Source organism: Diabrotica undecimpunctata, chromosome 9, assembly GCF_040954645.1.
Source record: "Diabrotica undecimpunctata isolate CICGRU chromosome 9, icDiaUnde3, whole genome shotgun sequence".
Classification (NCBI taxonomy): domain Eukaryota; kingdom Metazoa; phylum Arthropoda; class Insecta; order Coleoptera; family Chrysomelidae; genus Diabrotica; species Diabrotica undecimpunctata.
The window spans coordinates 14,470,204-14,490,015 of NC_092811.1; the positions used below are offsets into that span (position 1 = coordinate 14,470,204).

Genomic DNA, 19,812 nt, shown 5'->3' on the forward strand with positions numbered 1-19,812 from the left:
AGGGTCAGAAATAAGGAAGTACTCAGAAGAGCGGGCTTACAGGATAGGAAACTTTTTAGTTATGTAAAAAGTAAGAAGACTGCATACTTGGGACATATTACGAGGAGAAAGATATACTTTTCAGTAACTGATACTCGAAGGGAAGATAGAGGGTAGGAGAGGTCTGGGAAGTAAAAAAATGTCATGGCTGCGCAATATTCGACAATGGACAGGAATCCACAGCTATTAAATGCTTCGCAATGCTGCTAAAAACAGAATTATTTAATCCAGAATATTTAACATCTCACCTGACAAGACGATGTACGGTGGACGCCTACTCAGAAATGCAAGGCACCTTAAGAAGAAGATATACGTAAGAAAAAAGTCAATACGCGCTCAATAATAAAATAATATATATGATGTAACAAAAGGAAAAAAAATATGCGCGACAACGCAGGACTGCACTGGGGTTGCTAGTCCTTGAACGAAGTAATAGCTTCGAACTTTAATGGCTTCAAACATATACATTCAGATAACACTGATGATAGAATAGTTATTCCAAAAACGTTCGGTGATGTAGCCCGACAGGGTTTTTTGTTAATATACCTTTTATAACGGAAATTTTTTAAATAAATTTTTTTTTTTATGATGGAAGTCAAAATAGATGGATAACTCACTCAACCTATAGATACAGGCAATGGAATATGACAAATGGATATTCTCTAAACCTTATGCTATTTAATCTAATCATGGATGCATTCATAAAGAGCGTCAATAAAGGAAGAGGAATGATAGCATTAAATGACTAGTTCACAGATTTAATACAAGAGCAAAAGAATTTACCATGATGATTTCAACTCAGTAAACTAGAATAATAGTAGGTAATCTGTAAAGATCCAATGAGATGTAAACTTGAAGTCGATGGAGTTGACATTGAACGAGTAATGGAAATAAAGTACCTAGGGATTACATCGTCCAGTGTCCAACCGGCACATTAACTGTGAAATAAAAACAAAAATCTATAAGGACAGTATAAGACTAATAATGACGTACGCGTCAGAAACAAAACCTGGTACAGCCCAAACACAGATAATGCTGGAAACAGCGCAAATGAGATTACTGAGAAGAATTACAGGATACATGCTGAGAGACCGAATAAGGAGCGACGAGAGAACAAAATGTAATGTACAAGGTATAAACGAGTGGACACTAAATAGAAAAAAAGAATGGTGCGATTACATCAGTAGAATGGCGAAAAAGAGTCGTTAAAATAGCAAGGGACAAATCACCAAATGGTAGAACTATCCATATATCTGTTCCATAAATGTTCCATATTAGTCCAGGAAATGAAGCATTTCACCTCGCAATTTTTTCGTCCTGCGTCGATTGACTTGAAATTTTAACAGAAGGTAGGTGTAATAGCCTAAGGATCAAAATCTATATCGAACCAAAGTGCGCCAAAGCCTTGGGGGTGGTTGCCACCCCATCTCAGGGGTGAAAATTTTTTTTTACGTTTTAACCACAAGTTTCGATTAAAAAAGTGATTCTAAACAAAAAATGTTCTATACATTTTTTTTTTGTAAAACTGATATTTTTCAAGTTATTCGCGATTGAAAGTTATAACTTTTAGACGAAAAAATCGACGTTTTCAATCGATTTTTCGCGAATAACTCAAAATGGTGCATTTTATCAAAAAAATTGTGGAGAACAAATTTGTAGCTTTTAAAAAGACAAATACAATTCATTTTTTAAAATGTTTTTGCGATATAATAGGAACCGAAATACGGCCTATCAATGTTCAGCGGTTTTATTCAAATGCCAAATTTGAAAGATTCAAAGTTAAATATCGGGAAAATGATGCATTTTTGGAAAAAAACTCATAAAACCTTTTTTAAAAAGCATAAATAGACCTGTCATAAAAAAAGACTCTAGCTCAAAAATTGAGTGAGTTATGATGAAAATAAGGTCAATACCTCATTTTTTTACGAAAAAATCGATGAAAACAACCCCCTAACTACGCCCATAATTAAAATCGATCTTCACCCTTTTGCAATTCTCTTTGTACATGTATCGTTAATACTCAAAGAAGTTTGACGCATTTAAAATGCTTAGTTTTAGAAAAAGTACAGCTTAAAGCGAGAAACGATTTACAATTTCATATTTTTTATCCTTCTTTTTTTAAATATCCCCGAAAATACTGAATATATGAAAAAAATAAAAATGTACCAAATTGTAGCTTTTTTAATGACTAAAATTTTCCTTTATTTAGATTTGTTGTACAATGAATATTTGGCGAGATATAGCCGTTTAAAGCATCGATTTACGATCAAGCACCATCTTTTTCGAGCCCTTTAAACTCACCCCATTTAAAAACCAAGGGTTCCAAAAAGATTTAATTCACAGATCCTTGTAGCTCTTAAAAACCTCTACAAAATCGTTTTTGAAGAAACACTCTATCGTTAAAAATGAAGGAAAACCAATTAATTTTTTGAAATAGGGTACCTAGATAGTTCAAAATTAATAGCTTTCTCCCATGCTTTTACTAGCTGTGATACTGTATCTGCTTTTTACAATAAAGGTTAAAAAATTTTTTTTGATATTCTTCAAAAAAGACCGGACATGGAACATGCCGAAATTTTTTACAGGGTACTGCTAAGCTTGAAGATATTTTAGATGCTGGCAGATACTGTGCAATAATGTTGTACGGAACTGTTAAAGACACGCAGCTTACCAAGTTAAAAAAAAATAAAAGATTTGATAGCTTTTCTCGAGCAGATGCGGTACGAACAGTTCATCAAAGCTACAACGAAAAACTGTGCGGTTAAGCTATCATCGTCCCTTCTGCCCACTATTGATGCCTTAGATGAGCATTCAAAAAGATGCTATTACCAAATTCAACAGTGGCTTGGCAATGAAAATATCAGAGCAACAGATTGGGGATGGTATTCCAAAGATGGTTTGTTATTACCCGTACGCATGAAAAAACAACCTGCACCCGATGAACTTTTGAAAATTATTTTTTGCCAATGCAAAAAAGGATGCGGCGTTTCATGTGAGTGCAGAAAAGTTGGTTTATACTCTAACTCTACTTGTTCTGGGTGCTCAGGTGAAGGGTGCAATAATAGTCCACCAATAATTGAAGAAGATGAGGATGACATAGATCACGATGAAGATGTAATTGATGACGAATAAAATTAATATTATAATTTTTTTACCTATAAATGTAAATATTTTCAACTATTTATGTAAATGTATAAGAATATATGGTGCCTTTTTATGTTGATAAATTTTTTTGTATTTAATTCTACTTTTTTCAATTTATATCTATTAAATTAGTTTATAAAAACTGCAATGTTGTGAAGGGTGATTTTCAAAAGTTGAAAAGTTGCAAAATTTTGGCAAAAAATTGTTTTCACCTATAGCACACATAACAATTGATTTTTAGGGGTTGAAAATTTATGAAATTGTATTTTAAAGTATAAAAAAATCACTATTTAACTAATCCAAACCAAATTTCACTCATCTTAAGATTTTTAATGTTATTTTACAATTTTTGAAAATTAGGGGTAGTTTTCACCCCTAAGAACAATCAGGGTTCATCGGCATGACATAAACTATAAAGCAGAGGGTGAGTTGAGCTTAAATCCAAATTTTTATCCAAATCGATCCAAGGCGGAATCATTTTTTTAGAATTAGTAATTTTTTTACATTAATCTGTAACAAGGGTTGCTTTTTAAGGATTGAAATATGATGGAACTCTATTCAAAAGTATAAAATAATCATTACTTAACTAATTCAAACCAAATCTTACCCATATTCAGGTTTTATATGTTATTTTATAATTTTTGACTATTAGGGGTAGTTTTCACCCCTAAAACCCTTGAGCGCACTTCGGTTCGATATAGATTTTGGTCCTTGGGCTATCACCTACCTTATGTTAAAATTTCAACTCAATCCATGCAGGACGAAAAAATTGCGAGGTTTTAACTTTTTTCGAGCTTCATTTCCTGAACTATATTTCTGTTTTTTGATATGTTAATAAATTCTGTTTGATATTTAGGTTTTATATTTACAATTGGCTTCTATGAATATAAATACCATTCAGAGATATTATGTACAAAAATCACTGAGTCATTTAGTTATAAAATTTATTAATTGTTGTTTTTTGTTGTTTATTTTCTTGATAAATGAAATAGGTGGAAATTTCAGTAAAGTAAATTTTGGTTTTCATAAATTTTAATCATCTCTTATGTATGAATCATTGAAAGACTTTTGTATTCTTAATTAATAATAAAAAAATAATTACTAACCTGATACTTTAGCTATATCCACTATAGATTTATATTTGATAATATAAGGCACTGGTAAGGCAACTTAAGGATAAAAACTGAAAATTAAAAAAAAGCAAAATAAATACATTTATAAAAAGCATTAAAAAGACAGCTGACTTCAAAGAAAACAAACATAACATACGTAGTAACAAAAACTTTCAAAATATTGTTCTGAAGTGAGTTTCTTGTAGCATTTTAAAATAATTACTATTTTAATGGGAATAAGCCACAATTGAAGGTTAAAATAAGTTTATTGACGTTTCAATATCCACTTCAGAAATCGTTCTCAAGATACAAACAATAATGTTTGTTTGTTAAACTGTTTGTTCGGGCTGTTAGGCCGTTGCTTCTGAGATTAGTTCTCGAAGTTTCGCCAACACTAGGGGTTGGCATCTTCTGGACATGTTAATGCTTCGCTTGTAAGCTGAAACTGACTGTTAGTCGGCCTAATAGCTAGAACAAACAGTTTAACAAGTTAGACGATGGCTATGAAAGCCTAACGCATTTTATCAATAATGTATTTTGCGAAGATTTCCGCATTGTAACCGTGCTTCTATAATCGTACTTTCAAGATAACAGACGTCCTAACTCTTTAATCGCTGTGCTCATTTATTATCTTAAAATATTCTTATTTAGATTACTTATGCCGCAGCACGGACTGAAACTTGCGGTAAAGAAAACCGAGGCCATCATTCTGAAGGGGAAAAGGAAACGGCAAAGTGTTGAATTGCAATGTGTGGAAGCACGTCTTACACCCAAGAAACAAGTAAAGTACTTAGAAGTGACATTGCACCAGAATGGAAAATGGGGGGAGAACGTGCGAGAGGTGGCCCGCAAGGATGCGAATAGTGCGGCTGGGGAGGGTGATGCCCAACATGGGGGGACCCAAATCCGAAAGGAGGAGGTTCTTACACGGTGTTGTACAGTCGATCGTCCTCTACGCGGCACCAGTCTGGAGCGAGGCGGTAGAGATAACGGTCTATAGGAGGCTTATGACACGAGTGGACAGAAGAAGTGTGTTACGAGTGGCATGCGCCTACAGGACTGTGTCTGCGGCAGCCTTGTGGACCATAACTGGATGTATTTCGTTGCATGTTTTGGCGGTGGAAAGGAAAGAGTTCTATGAGAGAAGAGGCCCAAACCTTACTATTGCCGAGAAAAGACAGGAAAGAAAAAGGTCAATTGAAAGATGGCAAGAAGAATGGAATAACACGGCGGATGTGGCAGAGTGAACGAAAATACTGATCTCGAACATAGAGATTGGGTGGACTGTGGGAAATGGATTATTTCCTAACGCAGGTGCACACAGGACACGGGTGTTTTAGGGCCTACCTCTCTCGGTTCGGAAAGGTGACATAGATAAATGCCTATACTGTGGACACTCGGGACACTGTGATACATACGATCCTTAATACCCCTGATCCCATACTTTCTTATCCAGCTTGGCACTCAGTTCTCTTTAGTATCTTATTTGCTTGGTTCGAATCTAACTGTTAAGTTCCTTTATGTCAACAGCTGCTGTCGAAGCAATCTTCGGTTTTTAAATATCTGGCGGTCATTGCATATTCGACATCTTCTCTTCATGACCGTCTTGGTATACCTCGTGTTCTTCTCGTGGAAGTCTATTTTACCTCGTGTTCTTCTCGTGAAAGTCTATTTTACCTCGTGTTCTTCTCGTGGAAGTCTATTTTTTTATCTCTTTGGCCATCCATTGTCAGGTATTCTTTGCAGGTGTCCATGCCAGTTTAGTGATTTGGCTTCGATAGTATCTATTATGTCTAGATCAATTTTTATTTCTCTCCTAATGTCTACATTCCTTAACCTCGCCTTAACTGTCAAGTTTCGTGTGCCGGCAACATCGTCAATAGTCCTTTTCCATGGCCTTAATTTTTGATTTGTTGCTTGCTAAGCTTTAGTGTTCCATACCCATTGCCTGATGAAAACATTTCTTAAGTAACCTTTACGGTCCTTAATACCTCTGATCCCATACGTTCTTATCTAGCTTGGCACCCAGATCTCTCAATCTTTTTTTATGCTTGGTTCTAAACTACCTAGTAATTTCCTTCATTTGCGTATTAGATACAGCACCTATATATAATAGACGAGTCTTCTGTAGCTACCACCGTTTCTTGCAGCCTTATTTTCAGCGTTTTCTGTCGAAGCAATCTTCGGTTTTTAAATCTCTAGCGTTCATTTCATTTTAGACATCTTCTCTCCATGACCGTCTTGGTCTACATCGCTTTCTTTTTTTTTGGCCATTTATTTTTAGGTATTCTCTGCAGGTGTCAATACCAGTTAAGTCTTTTGGCTTTGGTAGTATCTATTAGGTCTAGGTCAATTTCCATTTTTCCTCTAATGTCTACGTTCCTCACCCTATCAAGTCTAGTGTGCCTGCCGACAACATCGTCAATAGTCAATTTCCATGGCCTTAATTTTTGATTTTGTTTCTTTGATTAATTTCCCAAACAACCCAATACTTTTTATTATTGTTTTATAAATTTTTCTTTTATTTTCTTTTGTTATTTTATTATAAAGCACGTTGCTGTATAATTTAATCCACATGATGTATGCTTTCTTAGGCTATAAATTTTACATTGTTAACTACTCTGCTGGTTTTTACAATAATTACATTATATCGCGTTTTGTGCAGTTGTCTTAGTCATCATCAGCTGCATTATCTCTGAATATGATAGTGAGTAGTAAGATACCTGAACCAGTTACAACTGAAGCAGAAATTCTAACATTACCAAAAAAAAAAACAAAAATTTTCTACGGCTCTACTCTAAAAAAATTTTATATATAAAAAATAAATTACTTTTTTTATGTGTTTGTATTTCAATTGTCTTTGTCAAGTTTAAATTTAAATTATCAAACCCTGCATTAGAAATAATCATACAAAGATTGCTACGATTTTAACTGTCTAAAAAAAATCGTGTACGAAAGCCTGGAGACTCCTTGTGTATAATAAAATTACTCGATCCCATATTTCAACCGTTTTCAACAATTTGATTTTAAGAGCGAAAAGCTAAACTTTAATTTCCTTCTAAGCAGTAAATAAATAATTTTTGTAAATTGACTTTCTGAAAATATAAATTCATCCGTGCTGATAATTTTCAAGTTAAACAAAAAGCCAATTTTAGTCTATATATTTAAAGAACAAATTCATCTTATCCTAACTGAAATTTTAACGAGGCTGAGGGCTCGATCTTTAATAGTAAAAAATTGGTATACTAAATAAATTATTTACATAAAACTTATAAAATACAAAATTGTTAGTTAATAATTGTGAAATGAGAATGTCATGCGAGGCCAACATGGACTCACACATAAAAGGTATATACGGGCCACGTGATGGCGACGTGGACTCACGAGCTAGGTCGTCAGAAAATGCTGCGTAGCTAAACAGCGGCTTCTCGAACTCATTTAAAATACACGGGGACTTTTCGAGCCTGACCAGATGGTCTAGAAAACATACTTGGCCTGTGCTTCTGAGATGTGAACGAGGACTCACATGGCCCATAATATTTATAAGTAACAATTGCGTAATTATATATTTTTTTGTTATATATTTATAGTAAGAACACATTTTAGGCAAAATAAGCTTTATTTTCATAAAATAAAACGTAATAACATTATATCAAAATTGTATCCAAAGTACTAATTTAATATTGTTCTGAAGCTATTTTCTTGTGGCATTTTAAATTAATTACTATTTAACTGGGAATAAGCCACAATTAAAGGTTAAAATACGTTTATTGACGTTTCAATTTCCACTTCGGAAATCGTTCTCAAAATACAAACATTAGTAAATTAAACAAATTTTGTTTTTGTTACTTACTGAAAAATTCTTCTAATAATTTAATTTTATCTGACTCATCTATATTGACAATTCAGACATACATTATACATTTTAAAGTAGACGACTTTAAAATGATATTGCCAATATTGTTGAGTTGCGTTCCTGGGACGACTTTACTTATAAGATAGTTCATTCGATTACATGAAATCAACTTTAACTTGAGAATATCCGTCAGAAATATTGATTTCATGTAATCGAATGAACTATCTTATAAGTAAAGTCGTCCCAGGAACGCAACTCAACAATATTGGCAATATCATTTTAAAGTCGTCTACTTTAAAATGTATAATGTATGTCTGAATTGTCAATATAGATGAGTCAGATAAAATTAAATTATTAGAAGAATTTTTCACTAAGTAACAAAAACACAATTTGTTTAATTTACTAATGTTTGTATTTCGAGAACGATTTCCGAAGTGGAAATTGAAACGTCAATAAACGTATTTTAACCTTTAATTGTGGCTTATTCCCAGTTAAATAGTAATTAATACTAATTTAATTTTTTGTCACTGAATGTTGGCGAATGACAGATTCTATATCAGCAGCAACATGTTCTCCGAAATTCGTATATTCTTTTTCTTTACTGGTGGACGCCGATACATCTTGTCCCAAGGGTTTGGTATTTCTGGACACATGTTTTCTTTTTTATTCTGTTTCGGAGTACTCGATTCATTTTCACTCTCACTAGAATCAGTTGGTTGGTACTCGTCCGAAAGATACGTGTTGCCAAACTCATCCGATTCTTTATCTGACAGAATTTCTTGTCAATATTTTTTTTCTAGTTTTTGTTGCTCTTTCTCGTACGACTGCATTGTACCGCTCTAATCTAAGTACTGACAAGAAGAACGCAAGCCGCGTGACGGCGCTTAGCTTGTCATATTTGCCGACACGTTATCATCAGGAATAAATAAATCAAGGCGTGGTGCCACGTCTGACTCTCATATAGGTATTTTGTGATCAAAATCTTGCTATTGGCCACAAAACTCCAACCTGGACTCACATTTTAAAAAATGAAATTTTAATTAAAATTCGCATTTTAGAGTGTCTGATTTGGATTTGAAAGTTGAAGAAAATAATAAAAATACTATTTAAAAAAAAGTGATCGGCCACTGAAGACATTAAAATTTTCAATACGGTGGCTTAACTTGTTAAATAAATTCTTTCACGTTTGAATTTTGTTAAAAATACAATGACGATTCTACCTCAAAAAGTACACATTTGCGGTAATATATCAAAGAGATTTTAATCAATTTAATCACTTCTCCTTACCTTTCAGATTTGAATAATGTATAAATTATAAAATAGTGAATATTTTATGTTTTAATAATTAATTTTTTATTATAATAAATCCAATTTTATTCACATATGACAATAAGGTAATATAACTACTTTACAACAACCTATAAAAATTTAAAAATAATTTGTACCTTGTATAGTTTGATGGATTGATGGCTCTATAAGTCTGGATGAATCAGTTCTTCTATTCGATTTGATCTGACATGAGATAAACTTTTAAGATATTCTCTGGCGGATTCACCTCTCATGCTCAAATCGCATTTATTGCCGCTATAAGGCAAATTTAACATTTTTAGTGCACTTCTATTCCATTTTAAGCAGCCTGCTATACCAGACGTCTTCATGGACTTTTAACATCTTATTTCCAACACATATAGTTTAAAAGTGTCCAAACAAGCTCAATTGAATTAAGATCCGGGTGATAAGGTGGTAATCTCAAATGGTATTGCTTGGATGTTTTACTAGTGAGTTAAATTCTATAATTAAAATTCTGCTGCAGATTGTGCCAGTATTAGAGTAATACCCCAGGAAATAAAGCATTTAAAAATCTAAAAAGACATGGCGGTATTTTTCAACTGGAATATCTGGGGTCAATAGAAAATGCATACCATCTCGTGGGTATCGAGATGTTAACTCAATCATGGTTTCTTTATTAACATTTGAGCAAAAAAGCTAATTTTTTTATTCATTTCAATATTGTAAAAAACTATTCATTGTAGATGAAGACGTTCAATTTTATTGAGATAACATGAGATTTTCTAAATTAAAACAAGTTTAATAACAAAACATTTATTTCAAATTAAACCCGAAAGTAAATATTTTTTTCAATTATTTATAATTATTATAACAAACAATAAAAATAAAGCAAACCTAAAAAGAATTACCAGAAGACTTCAAAATCTATTAAAAAAAGAAAAAAAAAAAAAAAAAAGAAAATCCAAACTTATATAGAAAATCTGATGCCGTTCAAAGATACAAACTATTCTTTATTTATTTAAGGGTCGCACGACGCCATACCTCCTTTTAAAAATCCGAGACATTCGCAGAACATCTTTAGAAAGTATTTAGTCCATTGACCAGAGAAGTGCCTGTAGAACAAGAAGAACCACTCCATTCTTTTCTTGACGCTTTATACCAAATAAAACTACCAATCTCTTAATTTAACATTAAAGAAGTAGAACATATAATAAAAAATGAGATAAAACCCAACAAAGCGCCGGGATACGATCTTATTACAGTTGAGGCCCTTCCAAAACTAACCCATGATTGCTACAAAATAGTTACAATAATCTTCAATGCTATGTTAAGTCTGCATGACCTTCCTTTGAAATGGAAAGTGGCACAGATTATACGCATTCAAAAATCCAAAAGATGTCAACTCATACCGACCGATTGGTTTACTCCCAGTCATTTCTAAGGTTTTTGAAAAACATCTGTTGAGAAAAATCAAACCAATATTGGACAAAAAGGTCAAAAATACATGACCATCAATTCGGATTTTGTAACCAACACGCTACGATAGAACAAGTTCACAGATTATAAAAAACAATAAGAACTAGTCTCGAAGACAAGAAATACTGTACTACAGCCTTTTTAGATGCCTCTCAAGCTTTAGACAAGGTGTGGCACACAAGACTTTTGTACAAGTTAAAGAAAAATCTACCTTACACTTATTTCAAACTGTCTAAATCATACCTTACAGAAAGAAGATATCTAGTTATAGTGAAGCCTACACAAAACTCTATCCCATCATGTCTGGTGGCCTGGTGACAAGCAATAACCTTATGCTTGCAACATTTGCAGATGATACTGCTTTCCTAACATCTTATAGTAATCCATTAATAGCATTAGAGATACTGCAACTGCATCTAAACAAAACTAATGAATGGTTTTAACTGGACCAAACATATATGGACGAAAACACTACCACTAAAAATTTTATACAGAAAACCTTACCTGGATGTTGGGAAAAAACTCACAACTATCAATCGATAACAAGCTGCTAATATACAAAGTTATAATAAAACTCGTTTGGTCATATGGTTTGCAGCTCTGGGGATCAGCTAGCAAATCTAATGTTATGAAAATACAAAGATATCAATCTAAAACTCTAAGAACAATCGCTAATGCCCTTTGATATATCCAGAATGACGCCTTAGATAGATATCTGCAGGTACTAACAGTCTCTGAAGAGTGCAAAAGAATTTCTAAACAACATCAAAACAGGTTGTGCGTGCATTCTAACACCCTGGCATACAATCTTCTTCACAACCACCAAGCAAAGAGATTAAAGCGATTTGATCCATTGGACCTACCAAACCGTTCCTGATAGTGCCTACAGTAGTGGAAGCTACGCCTTCAACAGCGCACAGCCATTGTGATCTGTGCCGTTGTTAGTATTTGTGTAATACTAAAAAATTGTATTGATAATTCAGACATATATTATACATTTTAAAGTGAAAGACTTTAAAATGATATTGTCAATATTGCTGAGTTGCGTTCATGGGACGACTTTACTATAAAATTCAATAACATAAAATTAACTTTAACTTGACAATATTTGTCTGAAAAATCATAGAACGTGATTCGTCTTTAAAAAGATAACCACATGCCACAATGACAGCAAAATTTCATAGTAACATAGCATTTGAAAATTCTTTGGTTATGTATTGAAATCCCCTCGTATTTGTTAAAATATCAAAGAATAATCTTAGTGTATTTCTGTTTTCTCTAGAGTTTTCAATGTATCCAGTTCCTGACCCCAGACATTGTGCAGAGTGAGATTTAGTGAGGTTCAGGTAACTTTTTCTGTGTTTAAATTTTAAAGTAAAGATAGACATGTTTTTAAAAAAATAATAATTGATGTTATTATTTAAAAAGATAATTCTTTACTGGTAATAATTTTTTATTTGCCACAGTTAATACCCCAATAACATTTGTAAGTTTTGTTGCAATTCTCACTTGTAAACGAACAGGACACATGTAAGTTTTTCTTTGTTACTTTTATATTTACTTTTGTGACTATATTAATATAGTCTTTATGTATTATCTGTATTTGTAACTGTTTGTGGTGAGACACAATAAATGTTTAATTTATCTCTCTGAACCATTTTGTTTATTTTAGAAAAATCTCCTAACCCCTGTTTGTGTTCTTTATTTTAGGAAAGAAGAGCCTTTTTTCCTTTACCCAGCAAGGATTCTTCGAAGCGGCGTCCTTTAGAGCTAGAGATCTTTCTTGTTGTGTTTATTTGCCCTTTTGTCCAGGAGATTTATGTAAGTATCCATTTGTTTCAAATTTGTTTTGTAGTTGCCTCAATCCGACCCCTTACCATTCAACTTATCCACGACCCAGCTTTCCAAACAAACCCTGAGTGCCCTTCGCACGGTTTCGTTTATTTTGCTTGCCCTATCTCCACCCCAGTAGTTTCTGTCCCAAGTTTTCAAACCCCCTATAATTATACCCTATGAGGTAGGCAAAATATTTCTTTACAGTAAATGATAAGGAAAAAAACAGGAAAAATGGTAAGTGTTAAACAACATGGTAAGTGTTAGGTCTTACATTTAGTTTACTCTCAATAAACAACAAATTCTGATTTTATATGTATGTTATTCAAAACACATAAATGATGTATCCTCGATATGTTACTGACTTGTTGTGGTATTTTTCTAATTTATAATTACGAATTTCGTACGATAAAAATATTTTATTAACAATATCATGCCGATATAAAATTTATATGTACATGCGACAACGCGTTTCGCATTTAAAGATTCGGGTAAAAGACAAATCTTATCCACAGAACCATCCTCCCTTACAAGCCTTATAAGAGTTATGTTCTGACACTAGGGAAAGATTAAGCGCATAAATCTCGTTAGGTATAAGTAGGTAGATCGATTAGTCCATGTGGCTTTTCTCACATAACTAGGTATTGAACAGGTACGCTGTTGTTTAATGTTAAAAAAGAAATAAAAAAAGTGAGTGAAGTAACGTTTGGTGTCTATGTTAATAACTTGCATTAACTTGGAATATTGAAAATGCTGTATATATACTGCGTGTCATATAATATAATATCTATAGTGTGAATCAAAAAGTACATAAAAAAGCATGCAGATGAAAAGGTATTAATTCCGGCAACAAAGAAACACTACAAATCTGCTGAACAAAGTAGTAAGCGAGGGTGAAAAATATGACAATCACGAAAAAGAATACTCCAAACATAAACAAATTAGTAAATGACAAATTAATTGAATCAGTTGAAAAGTTTAAATATCTACATTAGTTAATCATACATGAGTTCTTAGGCTCAAAACACTTCCTCAGAGGAAAATGACCTTTTATTCTGTTGTGCAATCGATCGTCCTCTACGCAGCGTTTGTCTGGACTACTGCAGTTTTAACAAAGGCGTACAGAAAACAGCTCACTCAAGCAGACGGAAAGAGTCGGTTGAGGGTGTAAAAAAAGAAGAAAGTGTGAGATCCATAAAAGTGTTGACAAGAGGAATGGGACGAGATAAGAAGGGTATCGGCGGGCATCGGCGTTTGAACTACTTTCTGACGCAGATGCTCACAGGACATGGTTGATTCAGGGCATATCCTTACAGATTTGTGAAATATCGTACACTCTCTCACCCACTATATCGGTATGCGATAGCTAAATAGATAAGAGGAGCCTGCTTTAGATCGAGCTAGGAAGTAGGGTGCAATCAGTCACGGAACTGGCTGAGCAGATGCTTAGTTCGTCAGATTGGTCAAGAGCAGTTCAGAGATATGCGAGGAGAACATTAGAGAGAAAGTAACAAGAAGAAAGGCGACTCTAAGGGGGGCAGGGTGCTCAGGAGCAAGCAATAAGATAAGGCAGAATGAGAAGGTGGATTTACAGACAGATTTCCAGAAGAATGGTTTTACATACATCCTCATTATTTCTTTATTCGTTCGTCTTCTCCAAAATATTCTCTGTCGTCTTTATTCCTCCGAATATTTTTCTGAGCTCCTTTCTTTCCCAGATCTCTACTTTCTTTTTTTTCCTGCTGGTTCATAAACTACTTTTCACTGGCATACATCACTGTGGATCTGCTTACTGTCTCGTAGACTCGCAGTTTAGCTGTTTTTGACACATTTTTTGCTTTTAGTAATGAATTTATTGACCCTATCGCTCTGCTTCCCTTCATTAATGTTTTGTTTATCTCTTTTTCTTCTTTTCTTGTGTTCGTTATGATTACTCCTAAGTATTTAAATTCTAACACTTTTTCAAAACTATAGACAGTCTCTGCTTCTTTCATTTTGATATATTTGTTATTATTTTCTTTTGCTTCTTCTTCAAATTTCTGGAAAACTTTTTCTAATTGTTTTTTTATTCTCGCTAGTATCACTACATCATCCGCGTACGCTATGCACTATTTCCTACTATTGAAAATAGTCCTGTTTGTACTCATATTTGATCTTCTTACGATTTGTTCTAACACTAGGTTGAATAAATCCGTTGATAGAGGATTTCCTTGTTTTAAACTTCTATTCACAGTGACTGTACAGACAGTATTCACTGTCTTAAAAAGCTTCCTTTCATTGTTTTCCCATTCATCATATTCTTAAGCGTCAATCAGTCATTGACACTAGCCTTATAAGCATTTCTGGTATTTCTAATGTTCTCATGACCTCATATAGCATCGTTCGATTTAGGGAGTCATATGCTTGTTTAAAATCAGTAAATAGCATAGTAATCCTAAGTTTGGTTCATAGCTATTATTTTTTATTAATTTTAACATACTTATTTGATCAGTAGTTGTTCTTCCTGATCTAAAACCTCCCTGTTATTCTCCAATCACTTTGTTATCAATACATGTTTTATATTGTTTACATTTTTTTACAAAATTGAGAACCATTGCTAGAAAAGGTACATAATCATCACTGATCTCTTATATTTTCTATCTTATAACGATAAGAGTACCAAAGAGAATTGAAATACTATTATTACCTCAATCAACTATGGGAGCTTATCGTCTATGCTTCGCCTAGCTCAGTTTCTCAAGTGTTAATTCGTCTTGTCTTAAACTATGAATTAAACAATGATTGCTTAGCTGGTAGCAAATAAAACAATGATTAAACCAATCATATATATTTAATAAATAAAAAATAATATTTTAATAGCAAGAACAACCCTGTAACATAAATCAATCCCCAATCTTTAACGCAAAATAATTTCTCACTTAAAATTAAATTTAGTTCAAATAATTTGTACGTAATTTCTTTTTCTAACAAACCATTAACAATTTAAAACAACCGTTTTAGCTAAATATCTTTCTTTTTGTATACTGCAAACATCGAAATAGGGGATGAGAATTCAAAAACATCGACGGATGATTTCGATTTAAACGTTACAACCAGAAGAGACGGTGATCCGAGGAGTATTTGAGTAAAAAACTAGTATTCAATTTAACTGGGAAACCGAACATCCTGCTGCTAAACTAAATGCATTTTTTGCTTTTGTTTTTGCCGTACTCGAAAATTTTACTGAAAGTTTTTCGGCCGATGGTTAGCGGAATGGGTTTGGGGGTCAAATACATTATCGGTTAAATAAAAAAAAACTGTTGTTGAAATTTGTTGGAAAAACTAAGACATTAGTTATTCAGACTCTTATTTTACCATATCTAAAATATTTAATTTTTTTCGTTTAAATCTGTTTTTTGCAATATTAATTTAATTTTTTTTTTCAATATGCATTAAATCTCTAAAATTCCATAATATACAATACAGCTGCCATAAAATTATTAACAAAAATATGTTTTTACTTAAGTTTTAGCCGTTTAGTCAGTCACATCCTACAGAACTGTATGTTGTGGACTATCACGGGTTGTGTTCCTCTATATGTGTTAGCAGTAGAAAGGAGACATATAAGAGAAGAGAATATTTGACAGCAGCCATAAAAAAATAGAGGGAAATACTAATAGAAAGATGGCAAGAAGAGTGGAACAACACAGAAGATGCGGCACAGTGGACCAAGATGCTGACCGCGAGATTAAGGGACTGAGTGGACTGTGGTCACAGGCGACTGGATTACTTTATGACGCAAGTGCTCACAGAATATTGGTATTTTAGGGCATATTTTAATTGATTCAGAAAGACAGATATAGATTAATGCCTATACTGTGAGTACTCTGATACTGCTGCTCACACAATTTTAAAGTGTAACAGATGGACAATGGAGAGAAACAGAACGTATAGAAAAATAGGTATGAACCCTATTACTGGAGTATAAATAATTTAATCTATTTATGAAGGCTTCTCCAATTTACTTCTGTATTTGCTCGGCTTCTAATGAAGCAAATTGCTTCATTAGAAGCCGAGAAAATACATTTTTTTACATATACCGAATCCAATTTGCTGTAGCCTGATTTTTTTGGTATTTTTTACTCGCAATACTGATGGTTTTGATTATTATAATTCTTCTTCTTCTTCTTCTACGGCACTACAGCCCAAAATGAGCCTTGGCCTCCTTTATTTTTTGCCTCCACCCTTGTCTGTCTGTGGCTGCTCTTCTCCATACACGGACTCCTAAAAGTGCTTGTGCGTCGCTGCTTACTGTGTCTTCCCAGCACTTTATATATCTTATAAATATCTTAAAGATTTAAAACTTTTTATCGAGAAAGAGCTCTGAACAAAAAAGGTAATGGTTTAAAGATCATCATCCTATTGTTTATAACTTCTTTGCAAATGCTAAATACTAAAAATAAGCCGAAAAATTGTTTTTAACTTTAAAAAATTCCTGAGACTTCCAAGATTTGATCATTTTGAGCAGTGTATTTGATTGGTCTGACATTATATTATATTTATTTTATCATCGAGTTAGAATCTATGGAGAGGGCATCACGTGACTAAAAACGACCTCACTTCGGCCATATTGTTAAGATTGTTTTGACACTTTTAACAGATTGTATATGTTTGTTCACGTTTGTTGTTTTTCGAATATTTTTAGTTTTATAATACTTTTATAGAAACTGTAATAATATATTGTGATAGTGCATAATAATGGTTTCTTGTTCTCAACGTAGTTGCAGTAGCAGAAGCAATGTTAATAAAAAATCTTCAGGAATAACGTTCTACAGGTTAGTATACAAATATGTAAACAAAGTAATGGCCCGTACTTCAGAGAATAAATTAATAGTATTTGACTGTATTAATTTATCTTTATGTATAATATATCGTGTTTTTAGTGTTTACCGCGGGATAAATAAATCATAGTTTATTAAAAATGTATTGCAATTTTTTAGATTATGATTAAATCTTCTGAATAACTAGTCATATTTTTATAGTAGTTTTAATATTATTGAGTCCGGCCATGATCCCACCGTCATATTGGTATCATCGATAGCCACGCCTACCTACGCCGTTTTTAATACACACGTTAATATGCTCATAGCTTCCCCATACATTCTAACTCGATGATATTTATTATGCCAGACAAATAATAAAATAAACAAACAAACAACAAACAGTTGTTTACGTATATTTGGGAAAGTATTTAGTCTTTATTTTCATATTTTATATTTAATATTTTTTTACCGTAATATAATATGATCTTATTTAATGGTATATTCTAGCTTCTCTACTATAAGAGATATTATTTTCTTCTATTCAGTAAAATCTCATTGTCAAACTGGCTAGTACATTTAGTGTACATTAATCATCTTTAATTTATCGGTTTCGTCATTTTCAAACCTCGGCACCGGGCGTCGCGATGTGCAGGTACAACTCTACTATTCTACTGTTTACTAGAATTAATACACCAATATTTCAAAGGTAAGTTCTTTTTTTTTGTACAGATGACACCAATGAGTAAAGCCAACTAATTTTTGTAATATTTAAACTAATTACTAATTTATTCACATTCAGAATATTGCATTTTTTGAGATGAGTTGACTTCCGCGATGTCTCTGTGTATTAATAATTGCAGGATGTTAATTATTTTTTGAAGTAATTACTATTTAAATGAGAATAAGCCACAATTAAAGGTTAAAGTACGTTTATTGACGTTTTAATTTTCACTTCGGAGATCGTTTAAATAAAAATTGAAAAGAAAATAGCTTCAGAACAATATTTTTTGAAGTCGAGTCCTACGTTCAGCAATGAACAAACAAATATAGTCTAGTTAATGAAATGTTTTTACAACTTTCTGAGTGAAGCACGTTGACGGCAGAATTTCGGTAGGACTATGATGGCTTAGCAACAGCAATTCTATTGGTGAAGACATGATTCCTTTCAGTTATTAAATGGATTGTGGTATCAAGTTGGGTGAAGTGTATAAGTCCACGAACTGAGTACCAAAGTAGCTACTGATGATCTCCGTGTTGTCCGCAGAGCTTCTGCATAACTAAGATATTCTTTAGAGATTTTTTAAACAAAAGTTCCCAGGTAACACTATGGGTTATAATTGTGCTTGAGTAATTGGTTGTAAATGTACAGCCGGTTCCTAAAAAAAAACTGATGCGACTCTTTGAGTAAGATTTGATCATTTTGTGGCAGTGTATTTGATTGATGTGACGATATATTATATTTAGTATGACAGACAAATAATAAAATAAACAACAAACAATTAACTACATATTACATTAATTGGTAAATTGTAATAATTATTAAGGTCTAAATTTTGATAATATTTTGAATTCCTGCATTTTATAAAGAGTATATAAATGATAGTTTTTACGTAAACTAGGGTTGTTGTTATTATTTTTATTATTATTAAGGAATAAAACAAACGACTTAACTTAACAATATATTAAAGCAAGAATTGTAACCAAATTAAAAGATAACTGGGTACAACTATTTATTATCAGAGACAGCAAAACATTTTAACATAAGCAGAACCACAGTTTTTCTATTAAAAAAAAATGGAGGGAACAAGAAACTCTCGAAAAAAAGTGAGGGTCTAGAAGAGCAAAACAGCTTGTAGTCTTTGGTCCATCTGCGTAAAAGGAACTATGGAATTGTCTTCTTTGGAGAGCTCTTCCTAAACCAGGGGTCGTATTTTCGAATTTTCGAGAATATTTCGCATACGAAATTAGAAGAAATTCGTTCGAAATCCAAATTTGTGTATTTTCGAACACTGCATGTACGAATTTTTTTGTATACGGCGACTCGAATGGGTCTGAACCATTCGAATATCGATGCTCGTATACGATTAAAGTAATTGTTATTTCAGTTGTCATTGGGCCCGTGAAAGTCAGATAAGATTTCTGCTGATCGTTTTTAATCGTTGTTGTATACAATATTTTTACATTGAACTTTGTTTTCAATAGCTGGTTTAAATAATTTTTCAAAGAAAGAGATATAGTTAATGCCCTTGTCGAGGCGGAA

The 19,812-nt window shown here is 32.8% G+C and overlaps 1 protein-coding gene across 1 annotated transcript in view; it reads right to left on the reverse strand.

Annotated features, from left to right (window-relative positions):
• The window catches only part of Nos (Nitric oxide synthase), a 588,325-nt gene that overhangs the window by 515,779 nt on the left and 52,734 nt on the right, over positions 1–19,812 (reverse strand). Inside the window, exon 2 of the mRNA XM_072542783.1 lies at positions 4,290–4,366. The gene's annotated coding sequence lies outside the window, so the exon portion shown is untranslated. The remainder of the gene's footprint in view (positions 1–4,289; positions 4,367–19,812) is intronic.